Source organism: Sebastes umbrosus, chromosome 10 (assembly GCF_015220745.1).
Source record: "Sebastes umbrosus isolate fSebUmb1 chromosome 10, fSebUmb1.pri, whole genome shotgun sequence".
Taxonomy (NCBI): Eukaryota; Metazoa; Chordata; class Actinopteri; order Perciformes; family Sebastidae; genus Sebastes; species Sebastes umbrosus.
In genome coordinates this window covers 6,177,385-6,195,024 of record NC_051278.1, presented here as the reverse complement: position 1 = coordinate 6,195,024, position 17,640 = coordinate 6,177,385, and the positions used below count along the sequence as shown (strand labels likewise).

The 17,640-nt window shown below is 40.9% G+C and overlaps 1 long non-coding RNA gene across 1 annotated transcript; it reads left to right on the top strand.

Annotated features, from left to right (window-relative positions):
- Window positions 1-1,561: 1,561 nt before the first annotated feature.
- Window positions 1,562-14,498, top strand: LOC119495974. The gene is made up of 3 exons (XR_005208603.1): window positions 1,562-2,049; window positions 7,951-7,953; window positions 14,488-14,498. It is a non-coding gene; the product is annotated as an uncharacterized LOC119495974 (long non-coding RNA).
- The last annotated feature ends 3,142 nt before the right edge of the window (window positions 14,499-17,640 follow it).

Sequence of the window (17,640 nt, the reverse complement as noted above, 5' to 3'; positions counted from 1 at the left end):
GGGGAAGAGTGTGTGTGTGTGTGTGGGAGAGAGGGAGAGTTTCTCTCCGTTGTTTGCTATCCAGAAACATGATGGGGGCAGCTGGAATTGGATAGTTCTGGGGTGAATATTTTTTAACCAAAAGGTCAGAAATCCATGAACCAAATAGGAAAATTGTGCTTTGCAATGGCATCACAAGTGTCCAAGCAGATATTATGGCCTTCAACAGAAAATGGGTCACTTTGCAGCTCCTTCCAGATGAATATATTCCAGGTCTGTGGTTGAGGTCTGGTAAGGACTTGGTTAAAGCTTCAGTAGGCAGAACGTTTTGGGCATCATTGGGCTAAAATTCCATAATAATCTTTCAGCATATTGTAATTCAAGTGTTCTGAGAGAAAACTAGACTTCTGCACCTCCTCATGGCTCTGTTTTCAGGCTTTAAATGGGAGACTTTGGCCAATCACAGGTCATTACAAAGAGAGCGTTCCTATTGGCTGTGCTCCGTCGGGTGGGCGGTGCTTGGTATTTCCTCAACTGATCTCAACATGGCTGCAGGGTCACAAACTTTCTCATTTTACAGCTAAACAGTACACTACAAGATGCTTCTGAAAACATTTGAGGTGAGAAATAGGCATTACAGTAACAGAATAGTGATTCATATTTGATATTTAATGCATATTGGCTAATAAATTGATCTGTTAGCTTCTGTGCTAATCAGATAGGACAATACATTGATGGATGGCTGTTAGCTAACAAGCTAAAATAATCTAAATCTATCATATATAGTGGGGGCAAAAGCTAGCTGTTAGCCTTTCCTCAACAGTACATTTGGTTAATCAACCACATCTTTTCAGTTCTTTTATAAAAACACCTAAATAAGGTCAGTGTCTCATTGTTAAAAGAACCAAAATATACATTTGGGTGAAGGTATAATATTCAATAAATGATACGGAATAAATGTAGAATTTCCTGCATTTGTTCCTTCTGTCATTTCCTCCACCTATTCATCCTCCGTTTCCTCGGCACCAGAGCCACCACCCTCCTTCCTCCATCTCTCCAGCCCCTCTTTAATAAACGAGCGCTGGTGGTAATTGAACAGTCTGGGACGACATCATTACTCATTCAGATGTCCAATAACGCTGCAGCACCCCCAACACACCCATGCAAACACACATACACACACACATGATGGAGGCTCAGTCTGCACATGCAGATCCATATCATTGATCTCTCCCCCACCCTCCCCTCTCCCTCCCATACTCCATTTTTCATATTCAATGAGTGACTTGTAGATTTCTGCTCGATACAGATATGTCTCAATTAAGAGCAGGCAAGGGTCCGTATTGACATGTGCGTGGACGGGCCGAGCAGCCGAAGCAGCCAAAGCAGCACCGAGGGCAACGGTCAAAAAGTACAACCTGACAGAGAGCAGCTCCAGAATTAACTTCTGATGCTGAAGGAAGGTTTTTTTATGAAACACATTAACTTGCAAATGATGCTCAAATCTTCAAAAGGAAAGTCTGGTGAAGATTTAATAAAGTTTATTTCTAAATATCCAACATATTTTTGGTTCTTGAATAAACACAGCATGCAATACATCATTTAAAGGAATACTTCACCCAAGATGATGAGCATTTGTGTATCAATTCCTCAGCCCGTGGTACCTTGAATTCTGGAAGAACATTTTTCTTGTTTTTTTCTCATGCATCCACAGTGAACGGAGAATCAAAAAACAGAGAAAAGTCTTGATGAATTGAAGTAAATGGGGGTTTAACAACAGCAAAACTATATCAAAACATCAGATTTCACTTCAACACTTCTGACTCAAGTAGCGTGCTTGCGCAAGTGTGAGACTGTTTATGCAGAGGTGTTTTAAATAGTAAGGTTTTAGTGAAGATGCATGTGTTTGGGAAGTAGTGAGCATGTGACTGGATAAATGAGACTTGGATTATACTGCACGAGTCGTGTGAGAGTCTGTTAACGGATGTTTTGACATAGTTTTGCTGTTGTTAACTGCGGCCCCCCATTTACTTCAATTCATTAAGACTTTGCTCCGTTTTTGGATTCTCCGTTCACCATGGAGGCATCAAGAATTCCAGCTAACGCGGCGTGAGTAACTGATATACAAATGATCAATTTCACCCGATTCGACTGTTATCAGGTCATTAAATAGACGTTATCAGTCGCTATAAGCACCATAGATGTGGGTCAGAAGGGGCCTACTACGCCTACTATGTTGTAAAAGTGAAAGAAAAAGCAACAAATTCTAACATGTTGTAAATGTCACGTTTTGAACATCAACCAAAAGGCTTCTTGAGGTTTAGGCAACAAAAAAAAGTTAGGGAAAAACATTGTGTTTTGGGTTAAAATACCTACGAACACAAAGACAACTGCATATTGTTGATTTCACATGGGATGCAAACTCCGGTCTCCTGGGTGAAAACCCTGTGTTTCGTGTTCTTTTATATCTTCTTTTGGTAATCTACCATGTGAATAGATGATACAACCTACTAGTGAGTGTAGTAGACCCCTACTGACCCACATCTATGGGGTGTATAGTGATTAATAATGCCTATTTAATAGCCTGACAACAGTCTAATCAGCTGTCAATTTGGGGGTGAAGTATTCCTAGTAGCTCAACAACCCACTATTAAAATGGTATGTAGCTAATTTTGGAACAAAATTTCAGATTTTTCTTCCCTCACTCTCAACCTCAACCCTCCTCCTTCTGATTGCATGTTCATGTGAAATGTAGTGACTTTTAAATGCCCTTTCTCCCCCTCCAAGTACAATAATAGAATATATTTCCTTTATCAACATATATGAGGGAAAGAAAGACTTACGCAACATGTTGAACTACACTCTGGGATTTGCGGTTGTATTCAAACATAATAATGTAATGTGCCATTACTCCAGAGGCTCCTTTAGAGACGCTCTTGAGGGAAAAGTCCTAGATTGGCAACCTCACAAGCACCCAGTGGTGAGGAGTTCAAGGGTCAAAGCCACAATTTAGAGACAAAAATAGACTTGCTAAACCTGAATCTGGAATCTGGAGGAGGGGTGGGGGGCACAGCGAGAAGTGTGTCGCGGTGCAGCCTACTGGATCCCAGCAGCTGATGAGATGTGGTTTTCCTCAGTCTCTGCTGTCAAACTCCCCACAGCACCTGAGGGAAAACAGAAAGTGGGCCAGTGATTGAAGGAGGGGTTCACTATACGGTGAGTATGAATGGAATACTGTTGTGTGGGTTCAAGCTTGTTTTTAACACATTCTTTGGCAATCATTCTTTTATAATATTATTTATCATATCGCCATTAATTCCAATGAAAATCCTAAACAAACTGAAGTATTTAATGTAGTCGGAAGCTCTCGTCATTGCAGGTTTGTCTTCTCATAGATTAAAAAAACATTGATATCAGTTCAGGAAGATATACTGCCATCGCGATTAAAGGTGCTATTGATAATATTGATGACATTCAGTCACTATGTCACATTCTCCCTCTTCCGTTCCATTGCTTTCACGTCACAACAAGTGGTTGCACTTAACGTCAAACTCTGCAAGTTTTTTTTACACAATAACTGGCAACTTGATTGCCGACGTCACAGAGATAAAACGTGATACCAACGTTGTTATACTATATTATACTATTATACTATTGGCTCACAGGCCTTTTTAGAAGTGGGAACCAAACCTTAGATATCGTCCACAAATATAAACAAAACATTAATTTTGGAGATGTCAACATTTTTAAAATGATTAATTCACAATAATAGTATTTTTTTAATATTTGTCTACATACAAATTTTATAAATAAGACCTTAAACATAAACCATCATTTTAAACAAAATGTGCACTATATGAATTAAATACACTGTAGCTCAAATTATATTCTATTCATCTTCATTGTCATTATACTTGTGTGCTATGAATCATTGTCTTGTCATTCCAAGAAAGTAGTTTTTACATTTAGCAACCACTTTATTTAATCAGTATAATCCACAATTGTCAACGTCTTGATTAAATGAGCTAAACAAATGTAATTACTTACCTTTGTGTCATGAAAAGTCATGAAAATGCTGCAGTACACCAACAAATAAATGCAATACTCAAAAAACCTATTCACAGAGAGTCGGTAGGTTATGAAGCAGAGTGTTTTGTATTACTTCTGTGTATGCAGACAAGACAGAACAGCATAATTCATCATATGAATTATGAAACACATATTTTGTGTATCCTGATACTACCAGTTTTTTTGTGTCTCACTTGGACACGGAGTCAGACCAAGAAAAACCCTCGAGCCAAACATAAAGGGACCAGTGGTTGTGTAAAATCTAGGAATGTGCCATCTTTTATGAGGGGGAATGGAGAGAGTAAAAGCACTCTGCTTCATAAAAAGCATGTATATACATATATTGGATAACTGTACATCTCACTGTAACTCGTAAATCTCTGAGCTGGGGCTGTAAAAGCTGCCGGGATGAAAGACCTGATTGGCTTATTTTGACTGATCTTCAGTGGAAGCGATATTTTTGCCCGTGGACAGACGTTTCTGGCAGGTGCTGGGGAATTCACCGTCAGCCGAGTGTTAATATTAACTATCCATAACAAAAGAGGAGAAAGGTGGTGTAGCGTGACACTGCGCAGACACCTGTGTGATATCACGGCTCAAGGAGTGTACATTGTGTATGTCTACGGTTATAGGTTACGCAGTAAAATATGTGTTATGTCTTTCACTTCGACTATATAATAGACTCCGTGTGGGAGTTTTTAGTTAATTTACACTCATATATGGTCTGACTGGGTTTTTGGCTCAGATGAATAAAGCTACATACCACTGTGTGCCTTAACGTCTCTGCAGTCTTAATATGATGCCTGCATATGTTTTATTTAAATAGCATATCTTATTTCATGCAACATAATGAAAGATAATGATCAAGCCTCCTTATCGTTTTATCTCAGGCCTCAAGACTTTAGTTTCTCACTGATGGCAGTCAGGTGTTTATAAAAGTAACACAAGAATTGAAAGAGGCTTCATACCAGTCCGGTCGCACCAAATGGTGTATGAATAACACGGTAATGTCTAAGTCATTTCATGTGCAATAACAACGACTTTGTTGCTTTTGGCGTGTCGTGTGTACGTTATATAGTCTATACTGACTGCAATGCAAAAGCGTTCGCATGAATATGCTACACGCAGAGCTAGTGACGTAGAATAAAACGTGAGAAAGACTACTTATGAGGAGGTGGATGGGTCCCACAAATACAGGACTTTCAACCAGGATACGCTTTGTGAGACCCCTCAGCGTCACTTTTTGGTCGCGGTAAACATGTGCTTAATGTTTTGAATTAAACAAAAACACTAACTTAGGTTTAGGGAAAAAAAAAACGTAGTTAGATTTAGGAAAAAGCCTAAAACTACTACGTTTGTACAGTGAAAATGACGCTGAGCGTTTTGAACATGAGAGGTGAATGAAAAGCTGATTGTGACGTGACGCACTTGACACAAACAGCGGTCTCCTGGATGAAAGCCTTGTATTTATTGGTCCCATCCACCTCCCCTCCCGTCCGCCAGGTGCGTTTCTTTCTCCCTTTAAACTACGTCACCACAGCAATTTCCCTGAGCGTTTAATATTGACGCAGATGGATTTACATTGTATGGAAAGCCTGGTGCGTCAGTATCAAACGCCAACGGCCATGACAAAGCGTTGATATTTGACGCCCTGGGAATGAGAACGGACTGGGTGTTCGTGTACCCAAGTGTTGTTGAGGTATTTTGAAGTTATGTTAATTACGTTTGTGACGTGTTTTCCGTACTTATGTAACATGTTACGTTGTTTACATACATATTATATTTAGTTTACATTATTTTAAGCCCAATCATGATGTTTTTCCTAAACCTAACCAAGTGGTTTTGTTGCCTAAACATAACTGAGGTCATTTCACAGTAACGACGTGGCGTATAAATGACACGCAAAAAAGCTTAAAATGCGTTATCATGACATGTGGAAATGTCGTGCTATTCATACGCCTTCCCATGAGATCGGGTTCATACACGCAGGCCACAAAACTAAATCAGCCTCTGGCTTCGCAACCAACAATATTTTGAACAAGTTTTTGAAGCAAAAATATATTCGTCATTATCATATATCATAGTTCAGAATATGAAGTAATGAGACACGTTGAGTGCAGCTCCTCATTCGGACCACGCTTCACTCGTCACACATCTTCACTTCAGTCCCCCTTTTTCCTGTTCTTCCTCTCTTTCCAATCGTCCTCTCGTCTCGCTCTCTCTTTTTTACAGGCTTCAGGAATGTGAGGTCTCCTTAGTGATTTATAAACATACACATAATAAATGGGCGGCTGTAGTTTAAGCGGTGATGAAGCATTCTCTCTCTGGGACACAGCGCTGGATTGTGTGTGATTTAAAGGGCTGACATTTATGGCTTGCAGGCCTATTATTCAGAGTGACTGTCTGTGTACAGACCAGCGTTTTACAGCGGCTACGCAGAGGTGAGCCCAAAACTAAGCTAGTATCTGACACGGGCTACACATCCAGTAAGAAAACTACCGTAACATATCACATGGTGCTAAAGTGGTGGATGCCTGACAAGAATATGTGGTCACGGCTTCAATGAATCTATCAGCAGCCTAATCTTGTGGCACTAGACGGGGATTTATACGTCAGATTTCACACAATTCGGTTCTCTACTATAATAACACCAAATTATCTCAGCTACAGTGATGTGCGCATAAGTGAGAATATGGCGTAATGCACTGTTTAACAGTATGCTTACAGCAGTTCAACATCAGTTGGTTATTTAATCATGAACTGGAAGCTCTGTTGTGCTGTTCTGGTGTATTGTCTCGCATCCTGCATTAATTATGAATGTTTTCTATTTGATTGCGGTGCAAAGTAGGCCCAAATTATCCCTTTCACAGTTAACTGCGCTACTTTGTTTTCACATAACCCATAACCTGTCTGCCTGCCAACAACGTGCAGCGGATTGCAATCGACGACTCGGTGGCCGACATCACTATCTGTCCAAGATAATAGATGACAATAATGGGAAACTGTCCCTAAGCACTCGTTTGGAGTCTTCCTGCCCATTTACCGATACCCTTCATATTTAATTCCCCTCCTATAGCCAGGACAACAGACACTTTAAGTCCATCTAGAGGGAGCACATTTACAATAAAAGGCCAGCTGAATCCTCGGCTCACGTTTCCTCCTAACTGTGGCAGGACATAAACCTTCGAGCCAGACCTCATTTTCTCGGCGCCATCTCCCGGACACTGCTACAAAAAATCAATAAGGCTGCACACAATCCTCTTAACTTTGGAAGCCATTGTGAAAATGTCTTTGTTGAAAGAATATGGGGAATATTTCTCTTCTTCTTGGCTTGCTTTTTTGGTTTGCACTGTAAATTGCTTCTAATAGTCAGAAGGAGTGAGGGCCGTCACTTGTTTCTAAATTAGCATCTAGCTGTGTGTTCCTGCTCCTATCTACTTGACACAAGTCTATGACACAAGCAGTCTGTTGCTGTGCATTATGGTCACTGTAACTCAATTCCTCCAACTGAGCAGGAGAGAGGAGGAATAATTCAATCGTGTTGCAAAGATAAAAAATCCCTGGAGCAGGCCGGAGAGATCTGCTCCGCCTGTATCAAGTTATACTCTGGAGATTAGCGCGTAGCATGTAGCGTTTAGCTGGTAGCTACACTGAATCAAGGCTGACTGTGATTCACATAGTCAATAAAGCAGGTTGGCTTATTGCATCACGTTGTTCACACAGGTTAAACTGTCACAACAAAACACTAGCGCTTTCATAAAGAGTGCCTTCCGGGCTGGGATGGTTTACTGTGTCTGTGTCATAAAGTCTGACACATCCGCAGGGGTTCAACGTTTCTTTGGAAAAGTCATCAGAAGACGGCTTCTTCTGTTCGGTGATTACTCACAACCATCACACCCATAGATGGTTTACTGAACAGGCCTATACTGGGCACAGACCCCGGGGCCCAAAGTAACAGGGGTACCCCAAAAAGACACATACCAACCAGGACGAGACTCAAAAAAGACACAGGATGACTACAAAGAGACCAAAACAAGTATAAAGACATGCAAAACGACAACAAAGACACAAAATGACCACAAAGAGACACAAAATGACTACAAAGAGACACAAAGCTGCTACAAAGAGACACAAAAGACCACAAAGAGACACAAAATGACCACAAAGAGACACAAATGACCACAAAGAGACACAAAATTAATACAAAGAGATGCAAAACGACTACAAAGAGATACAAAATGGCCACATAGAAATACAACGGCTACAAAGAGACACAAAAAGACTACAAAGAGACCAAAACAACTACAAAGAGACACAAAATGACTACAAAGAGACACAAAGCTGCTACAAAGAGACACAAAGCGGCTACAAAGAGACACAAAAGACCACAAAGAGACACAAAATGACCACAAAGAGACACAAATGACCACAAAGAGACACAAAATTAATACAAAGAGATGCAAAACGACTACAAAGAGATACAAAATGGCCACATAGAAATACAACGGCTACAAAGAGACACAAAAAGACTACAAAGAGACCAAAACAACTACAAAGAGACACAAAATGACCACAAAAAGACACAAAATTACCACAAAGAGACACAAAAAGACTACAAAAAGGGGCAAAACAACCACAAAGAGACTCAAGATGACCTCAAAGAGACACAAAACAACTACAAAAAAACACAAAACCACATAAAGCTGTGTAACCAACTACAAAGAGACACAAAACATCTACAAAGACAAACAACTAAACAACTACAAGGTTTGTGTGACTTGCTCCTAGGTGGTGGGGCCTTTTGTATGTCTGTGCCCAGGAGCCCATTGTCTCATAATCCGCCCATGATCATACCCAACAATAATGCACGAACAGATGTTGCATGAGATTGATCAGCAAAATGCAAATGCAGCTTGAGCGATCTGCTTTAACCAATTATGCTGTGGTCCATTCAACTTTTGTCTACACAGTTTTTATAATAACAGTAAAGGTAAACTAGTTGTATACAAGGTCTGTGTGAATACACATAGTGAACCCCCAATATGACCCCAAAAAATCAAGCGCAAGATAGTCTTTATGAAGGCTTTTAAAACTGTATCTGTTACATCTCCAGAGCGACTGCAAGAAAGCAACGTGACAGGCCTTTTTCACCGCGGACGTTCTCATTAATGATGATTAATGGCTGCATTCTAATTAGTGTCACGGCTTACTGATGCACCTAAATGGAATAGGGCCATCATTAATGATATTAATTCCACTTGTGCATTTACTACTGTGAGAAGTCAAAATGTCTTGCAGTGAAAAAAAATGTCTACTGCAAATATTATTTAAAAAAGGAATTATATATAATAATCACTGAGTAACACTGTAAGTGACATCACAACTTTTTAAACTGCTGTCTGTTGATCATTAAATCTTATTTCTTAGATTTTGCATGCCATGACAAAGTAATTAAAATAAAGTTCAAGGCTAAAGGTTTATATAAATAATGTTTTTTTAAGTAGCCAATGACACACATTTTGAAAATATCCTGGAAAATCTTACGTGGAATGTGTAAGAGCTTGAAAGGGCTATATTTGTGCGGGAGGATGATGTATATCTTTGTGTGCGTGCACATTTTTTCCCAACAGACTCACTTCAATCTCTTGCTCTCTCAGCATCTATTGCCTTCTGCTGTACATCACCGTGACAGCAGGGACTCGGGACGCAGAGGCTCCGGGTGGAGGACGTCTCCTAGGTTGCCTCATGTGATGGACAGGAATAGATTGGAATCCCCAAACGGAAGTGACCTCACATTGACCTCATCCAGACATGACTTGCACGACCCCTCAACTTATAACCTTTGACCTCTGAGGCCTGATTCTGCAACACGCAAACAGAAGTGGGTCAAAAAACGTATGACACAGCTGCATTTGTTTATGTGTAGCTTCTATCTGATTTTAGGTGTTTATTTCCAGACTAAAGCTACATTTACACGTCTGTAGTATCAGATATGTTTGCAAGTCTTGCTTACATATTAGATACTTGTCTTTGGAAATGGATTTAAAAATATTTGCAACTTCTGTTTGAGTTCAGAATAAACTACTTTTGATACGTACGAGTGAGCCTGTGCATTGTTTCGTAAGCACGTCCGCAGAATATATTGCTTTACTTTTCAGCCACTACAGTAAATCTCTCTTCGCCCATAAAGGGGTTAAAAAGCAATATGTATGCTACAAACAGAAGCCACTTCTCCCCAGAACTGCACAATGCTGATATTCTTCCCCCCCAAAATAAACGACAAAATAACCAGAAGTGGCACATAAATTAAAGTGGCAGCGTGATTGATGACTCCGAGAACGGCAGAAAGGGTGTTTGCATTGCTTTTTTTTGTTGTTGTTGTAGAGCTAGGGAATATGCATGTACACAAACGCACACATATCTATTCCCATGCACGTGTATACACATACAGATGATACAAAAACAATCATGCAGACACACATACACACAGATTTGCCATGTGTAACCACATCAATCCAAAACCCTCTGCAACATCCTAAAATACACCCCTGAGAGCGCCGTGGTGAGAGGGAAAATTACAACGTCGTAAGTGCGTTTGCATGCTTGTATATGTGTCCTTGTGTGTACGCTGTACCCCAAACCCACACCCTCTAAATGAGCTCCATGCAATATTAAAGAATGCAAAATTAGTCTGCCAGTGAGGACGCGCTCGGAGCACCGTTGGTGACTGACCTACCGAGGGCACCATGGGAAATAAGCGGACTGGGCATGCAATTGCAACGACGACCAGCTGATATTGTTCCCCCTATCCAACCGATCCATCACTTACTCCACAGCGTGAGCCATCCACAGGGGAAACCTATACAACCAGAGGGGACGGTGGACATATTGACCATATTACCATGACGACCATTTACGACCTACAATCTCATCAAACTCTGGGTGTGTTTTACAGTAAATGGTCACTACTTCAGTGTGGCGAACCAATAGCTTACATAGGGATGTGTATAATTAGCGAAAACACTGGTGAGCAACATAATTCTGTAGCATAACATCAGCAAAACTTATCTCAGCGTGATATATCAAAGTATCTTGAGTCAGCCTTTGTTCTGATTAGCCATCCTTCCATATTTGTTTCCTATTCCAAATGTGATGCACATTCAAAATGGCAACCATGGGACTCATTATTCCAAATATTCGTGGACATTGATGTCATTGTTCATGTCCCAACAACAGAATGAGTGCTTGTAGCAGCACAAATGTGAAATAAGTTAGCTATCAGGGCTGGTTTTAAGTCTTTAGGGGCAAGTTAAGTCTCAGGTAATTTGAGAGAACTCCACATCAAGTCGCAAGTCTTCATAAGCAAAACGTAAAGATGAAAGTGTTTAAAGTCTCTGAATGCTGACTACAGTAGACATGGCATTTTCTTCAAAGTTGCATGAGGTCAAGTTTTTCCAGTGCAGGTCATACTGTATGATTAAATATACAAGGTGTGTTGTCGTACATGACGCTATTGTTCCAGGAGTCAAGTCTTCCATAAGGTAAGTCCAATTTAAAGTCAAATCTCACTCTCAAATCCTTATTTTTGGGACTTTAATCTGACTTGAGTCCAAGTCTCAATTATCCAGTTCTAGTAGCGACTGAAAAGTGAATCAACACTTGGCTGATTTTTCCTTAATAAATACAACAAAGTGCCACCAAGCCGTCCTCACCGAAAAACGTCCGTATAGGTTGTCTGTACAAGCAGTATTACGTCTCATATTTTATTGAGACTTTTAGTTTCACACAGGACACAAACAGTGCTCTCCTGGCTGGAAGTCATGTGTTTTTTTACCCATCTACCACCCCAACCTCCTATCTACACGGACTTCCGCAGACTGTCATTACAAATTTATTTGTGATACGTCAAAAACAAACGTAATCCGCAACACAATACGTTTCCCTCGAAAACGGCCTTCAAAATTAAATTTCGTTGTATTGGACCGTAATTTTTGGAAGACCAGGCTGAGGTGACGTAGTAGCCTTTAAAGAGCGACAAAGTCAGCGTAGGGAGGAGGTCGGGGTGGATGGATGCTGAGCTGCGCCCAAGACCTGCTCCTCTAAAAGTCTTTGGTTTTCGTCGCTGTAGAAATGTATTCAGGGAGACATATATCAGCGAGCTGCTGGCCATTTTAGAGGCCAGGTCAGGGAAATAGGGAAAAGGGAATTTCACTGTACAACTCTGCCTCTTAAAAGTTATGTTCCCATACAACTAAACTGCGTTCTCAATTACGTTTCGAGGGAAACGTATTTTCTCCCAGACTACAGTCAGTATTATTAAACCAACCCGTTCTCACTCCCAAATCGTTGAATACCGCCGATTGGGCAGCGCCCCTCAGCATCGGAAACCGATGCACAGATGCACCTTTTAGCAACAGTATGTGACAAACCGTGCTTTCAACTAACTCTAATGTAAACCCACCCGCGGCGTAATTCAATGGTCAGAGCAAGTGACGTAGTATTAGTAGCGTGAGAGCCCGCTAAGGGCGGGCAGAAGGCAAACTATGATCTTTTCCTAACCAAGTAGTTCTCTTTCACAACGTTAACCACGTGTTTAAAACTGCGATTGTTTCACAACATTAAATAGAATGGTCATACAGTATGTGTCATTCTGGGAGTCATTGGCAAACAACCTATTCTTTCGTTTAGGTATGAAGATGTGTTGCATCAACACAAGTATTGGAGGTCTGTAATGTAATGGGGACCATAGAGGGTGGTGGTAGTGTGTGTGTGTGTGTGTGTGTGTGTGTGTGTGTGCGTGTGTGTGCGTGTGCGTGTGCGTGTGTGTGTGTGTGTGTGTGTGTGTAGGGGGGTGGGGTTATTGCAGGCTGAGGTCGGAGGAACACTTAACACTGCAGGAGAATGTTCCGCGTTGTGGGAGGGTGCGGTGTTAACGAAGGGGGCAAGTCAGTATGAGATCAGCCCTCACCTTGGAACATGACGGGGTCTGGTTTTACTGCAGCTCTTAGTGCCACTGAGATGGTGGGGGGATGGACTGACAGACAGACCGATAGACAGATAGATGGACAGAATACTCACAAGACTGTGTTCATGTGTACATCACAGAGGCAGGAAGAATGAGCGGTGAGGGAAGAAGAAGAAGAGGAGGCGGAGGGCGAGTGTACAGTCCAGCGCTGTCTTTTATAGCCCCATTCCAGCAGATGAGCAGCATCAATCTTTACCTCGCCACTGGGATAAGGCCTGGCTGCTGCTATCAGCAGGCTGGAGGGGGTTGGGAGGGCGGATATAAAACACACACACACACACACACACACATACTGTACAGACATGCCTGCAGAGAGACAGGAAAACACACAAGAATCATGCACACACAAGCTCACAGTCCATATAGTATAGAAAGGTTGGTAGGTGGTCAGGTTGAGCCAAAAGAAAGATTTTGGTTTAGGCTAAGGAAAGATTGTGGTTTCGGTTAAAATCATGTTTGAGTTGAGGATGTTGTATTGGAAAAGGAGATATTACAGGGAAAACAAATTAAACACACCATCAGTCAGGCTGTTCTCATACACCGTTTGTCGCTATACCTAATGCACTGTGATTTGTGTTTATCCCACAAAATCAATTTGTATATAATTCACATAATAGTGAACCAGGAAATATAAAGAGCGGCAATCGCGACGTAGGGAAGAGGTCGGGGTGGATGGGTGGGTCTAAAAACACAGGACTTTCACCCAGGAGACCAGATTTCATGTCTCGTGTGAAACCAGAAGTCAACTAACTTGCATACCTAAGTTACGCCACTTACGGAGTTATTCTAACCTAAACCACAATCTTTTCCTAAACCTAACCAAGTAGTTATAATGCCTAATCCTACCCAAGTCCATCTTTTCCTAAGCATAAATAAGTGGTTTTGTTTAGTAGTAGTTTTATGTAACGAACGGAAATTTAAAAAGTGTTGCTGGACATTCGTAGGAAAATGAACGAAAAATGAGGAATAACTTTTTAGTAAGATATCATACGAACCGTTGTAAGAGAATATGTTGGGATGTTTTGCTGATATATTTTGCGATATGGCAGATACATTCATTAAAATGGTTTCTAATTATGTCGATGGAAAATTTAATTCAGGCGGGATAATGTTTCTTCTCTCTATTTTGTTATTGCAAATTTGTAGTACGTAAACATAATTTGTAAGAGACAAGGTTCCTCCATCTCACACACAAACACACATACACATACTCACATACAGAGGAAACATTTCAGTAAACAAATGAACTTCACAACATACAGCAAGAGAAATGTTTCGAGAACATTGTACTGTAATCACAGTGTGTCATAGCGGCGTCATTTTCCTGAGCAACACATCTTTAGTCAAAAACATGCATGTCTCATTTTCTACTTTTTGCCCGAAGACACTTTTGTGTACATATTTACTAAAGCAAGAGAGAGGTTTTGGTGTGTGTGTGTGTGTGTGTGTGTGTATGTGTGGTGGCGGGGTGTTAGGGTGTGGGGGGAGAGAGGGGAGGAACCAACACACAGCAAAATAGAAAATGTTTTGAATTATACATTCCTGCCATCAGTGACAAATTGCAAGAGGGATTCGTCATAAATCATAAGCGGCTGCGCTGCCTACCGAGAGAATTGCTTGGTGGGCAGCAGCCTGAGATTTAGGAGTGTGTTGTTGCCTCGTCTGGAGCCCCAGCCTGCAGCTACACCTCCACTAGCTACTCTCCTACGAGGTATATATGTTATTTTCAACACATATCAGCTGACAGTGGTCTTGCTTATTTGTTTCTGTAGCGCTCTTTTGTCACCACAGCAGTTTATGTACAGATTCCTTTTCATCAAAAACATAAATGGTTTCCTGTATCGGTTTAAAACATTGTGCATTGTTTGCAACTGCGGTGAGCAGTTATGTACGGTGGACTTATTTCTGAAATGTGGAGGAAGCTTTTTTTACTTTTACAATGATTGCCGCTGCAATTTGTGAAAGTTATCTTTATGCTTTCTAAAAAGCACATTTTAATTACTGTCTCATGATGTTGCTCTATTTAGGATTACAGCTGTCAAACCAATTAGCTCTGTTTATTTACAACCAGCTGCACACTGCAGTATATCTAGTCATGGACTAACGCAACCTTCTCCAGAAAACCCCAATTTCTGCATTTGGTGAAGAGGAAGAGACCATGAAACTCATCATCAGAAAGGTATCGATGGTTTGAAAAATCTGGAGCATCTCAGTTTTAGTTTTTTCTCAAGCTATAATGACAATGTGCATGTGAGGTCAACTAATGCTGGGTGTTTTTTGAAATAAGTACAACTTTGCAAAGACCAACGCGTTCTCATTCCCAACACATACCGACACTCAATGGCCCTACGGCTCAAACTATGACGTTCTAGCTACCCATCTAGTTTTGTTACATACATACAGTCTCTTTTCAAAATAAACTTCCAACATCAGTTTACTTAGTTTTTAGGTTTACTTGCACAACAAAAGTACTTGGTGAGTGGTTTTGTTGCCTAAATCTAACTGCGGACGTTACTGTAGTTTTGTTGTGTGGAGTAAAAATGACATGCGTACAGCCTTGAATGCATCTTCATGACACGCGGAATGTCCCTGTAATGTCGTGCTATTTATACACCTTCCCTTGAGATTGGGTTGATTTTAATGACACAACAAGATAAAGGATGATTTAGTATTTTCTATAACCTGAAAAGTGACACTTCCACTCTTCACAGATACAAAACATTTAGCCCACGGGACAAAACATCAGCCACAAATCCTAGAAGCTACATCTGCACATATACCACAGCATCACGTTCTTTCTGGTTAAACTTATGAACAGCGGTGTCTTTTTCCCCAGCGGTGTTCCCACTGCTCGGGTTTTGGGGAGACTCTGGACAGTGTCTCATGTCTGGAGCATGTTCTGTGGGCCAGACACACCTTTAGACAAAAAGCTGGTAAAGCTCACAAAGAGGTGGCCAAAAACATAAGCAGAGGAAGACAGACTCCATCCATCATGGCAGTTAAACAAACACGAGCAGGGCAAAGGAAGCCGGGCAGGGCACAACGAGCAGAGATGACCACTGGGTCATAAGGTGTGTGAGTGTGTGATGCACACATCTGCTGGCAATGTGAATATTATGGTAAGATGACCACCAAGTTATACTGTATGTTTTAATGTATGTGTGTTTGTGTCTTTGCATCAGTTATGAATGTGGACAATAAAATAAGGTTGTGTAGGAATGTGATGTTCAAGATGGGATCTGATTGGGTTCAAAATGAGCGTGTGTTCTGTGCCAAGCTGTGGTGTTAAATGGTGTAAGTAAAATCAAAGGTAACTTTGTTTACAGTATGTGTGTATGACTGTCACTGCCACAAGAAACCAAGAGTCTACACATTGAAAAATTACAACAATAAATGTATTTATCACCCCAACGACTGAGTGACATTTTAAGCCATGTGCTCTTCATCAATTGGATTTCACAAGGTTCAACTTCACGAGTTGTGTGAACTCTATTCTGCAGGCAAAAAAGTACATAAACCAAGCTGAGGTGAGTTTGCATCCATGGTCAGTCAAAAACAAGGCATCCACAATGAGTGTTGGAGAGGCTGAGGATCTGTGGTTCCCAGCACCCAGCGGTCCACATTGAACGCCTGTTGTCAGATGAAGTCAGACTCCCGTATTTACACAGCGATTAAAACTCCCGAGCCGAGGCGCTTAAACGAACCTAAACAAAACAAATGAGTGCAAAGGTTTCCCACACACGTGTACTTGCAAGGTACACACGTGTATGCGGACAAACGCTGAGCTAATCTTAGAAAACACACATGCACAGGCATTAAGCTGAGGAGCAAGAACACAGATAGAGAGAAATAACTCTAATATGTCTCTTAGAAACTCAACTTTTCTCTCATCACTATAGACACTGGAACACACTGAAGAACATTTCAGCAAAACCAACATTAACTAACAAGACATGTTTTAGTTTCAGCAGTCTAAGAAAATCACAGTCAGTCAAAGAAATCAATAAAATAAGCTTATATATGTGCTAAAAGAGTTTGTTTTTGAAAAGGATAAGCCATCTGTTTATTTATCCATTAGAAGTTACAAGTCCTCTGAGATCACACACTCTGAATTAATATGACACGTTTCCACCAAGCAGTCCAGTTCATTACACATTAGAACGGTTGGTTTTGTGCTTTCATGAGCAGAAGTTGTGGATGGTACCAATAAAACCAGATTTTTGGTACCACCAAAGAGACATCCTGCACAAACCCACGCTTTTTAAATAGCCAAGCTACTGTCGATAGCGTTCACAATTGAAGATGAGATCACGGCCAACCGATTCGACTGTTATCAGGCCATTAAATAGGCGTTATCAAATCGCTATAAGCACCATAGATGTTGGTTATTAGGGGCCTACTATGCCTACTAAATTGTCAAAGTGAAAGTGAAACTTAAAAGCGACACGTTCTAACATGTTGTAAAACGTCTTTAGGTTTAGGCAAAAAAAAAAAAGGTTTAGGGAAAAACATTGTGTTTTGGATTAAAATAAACACAAACACGCCTGACTTCCGCTTCTGCTCCTGTC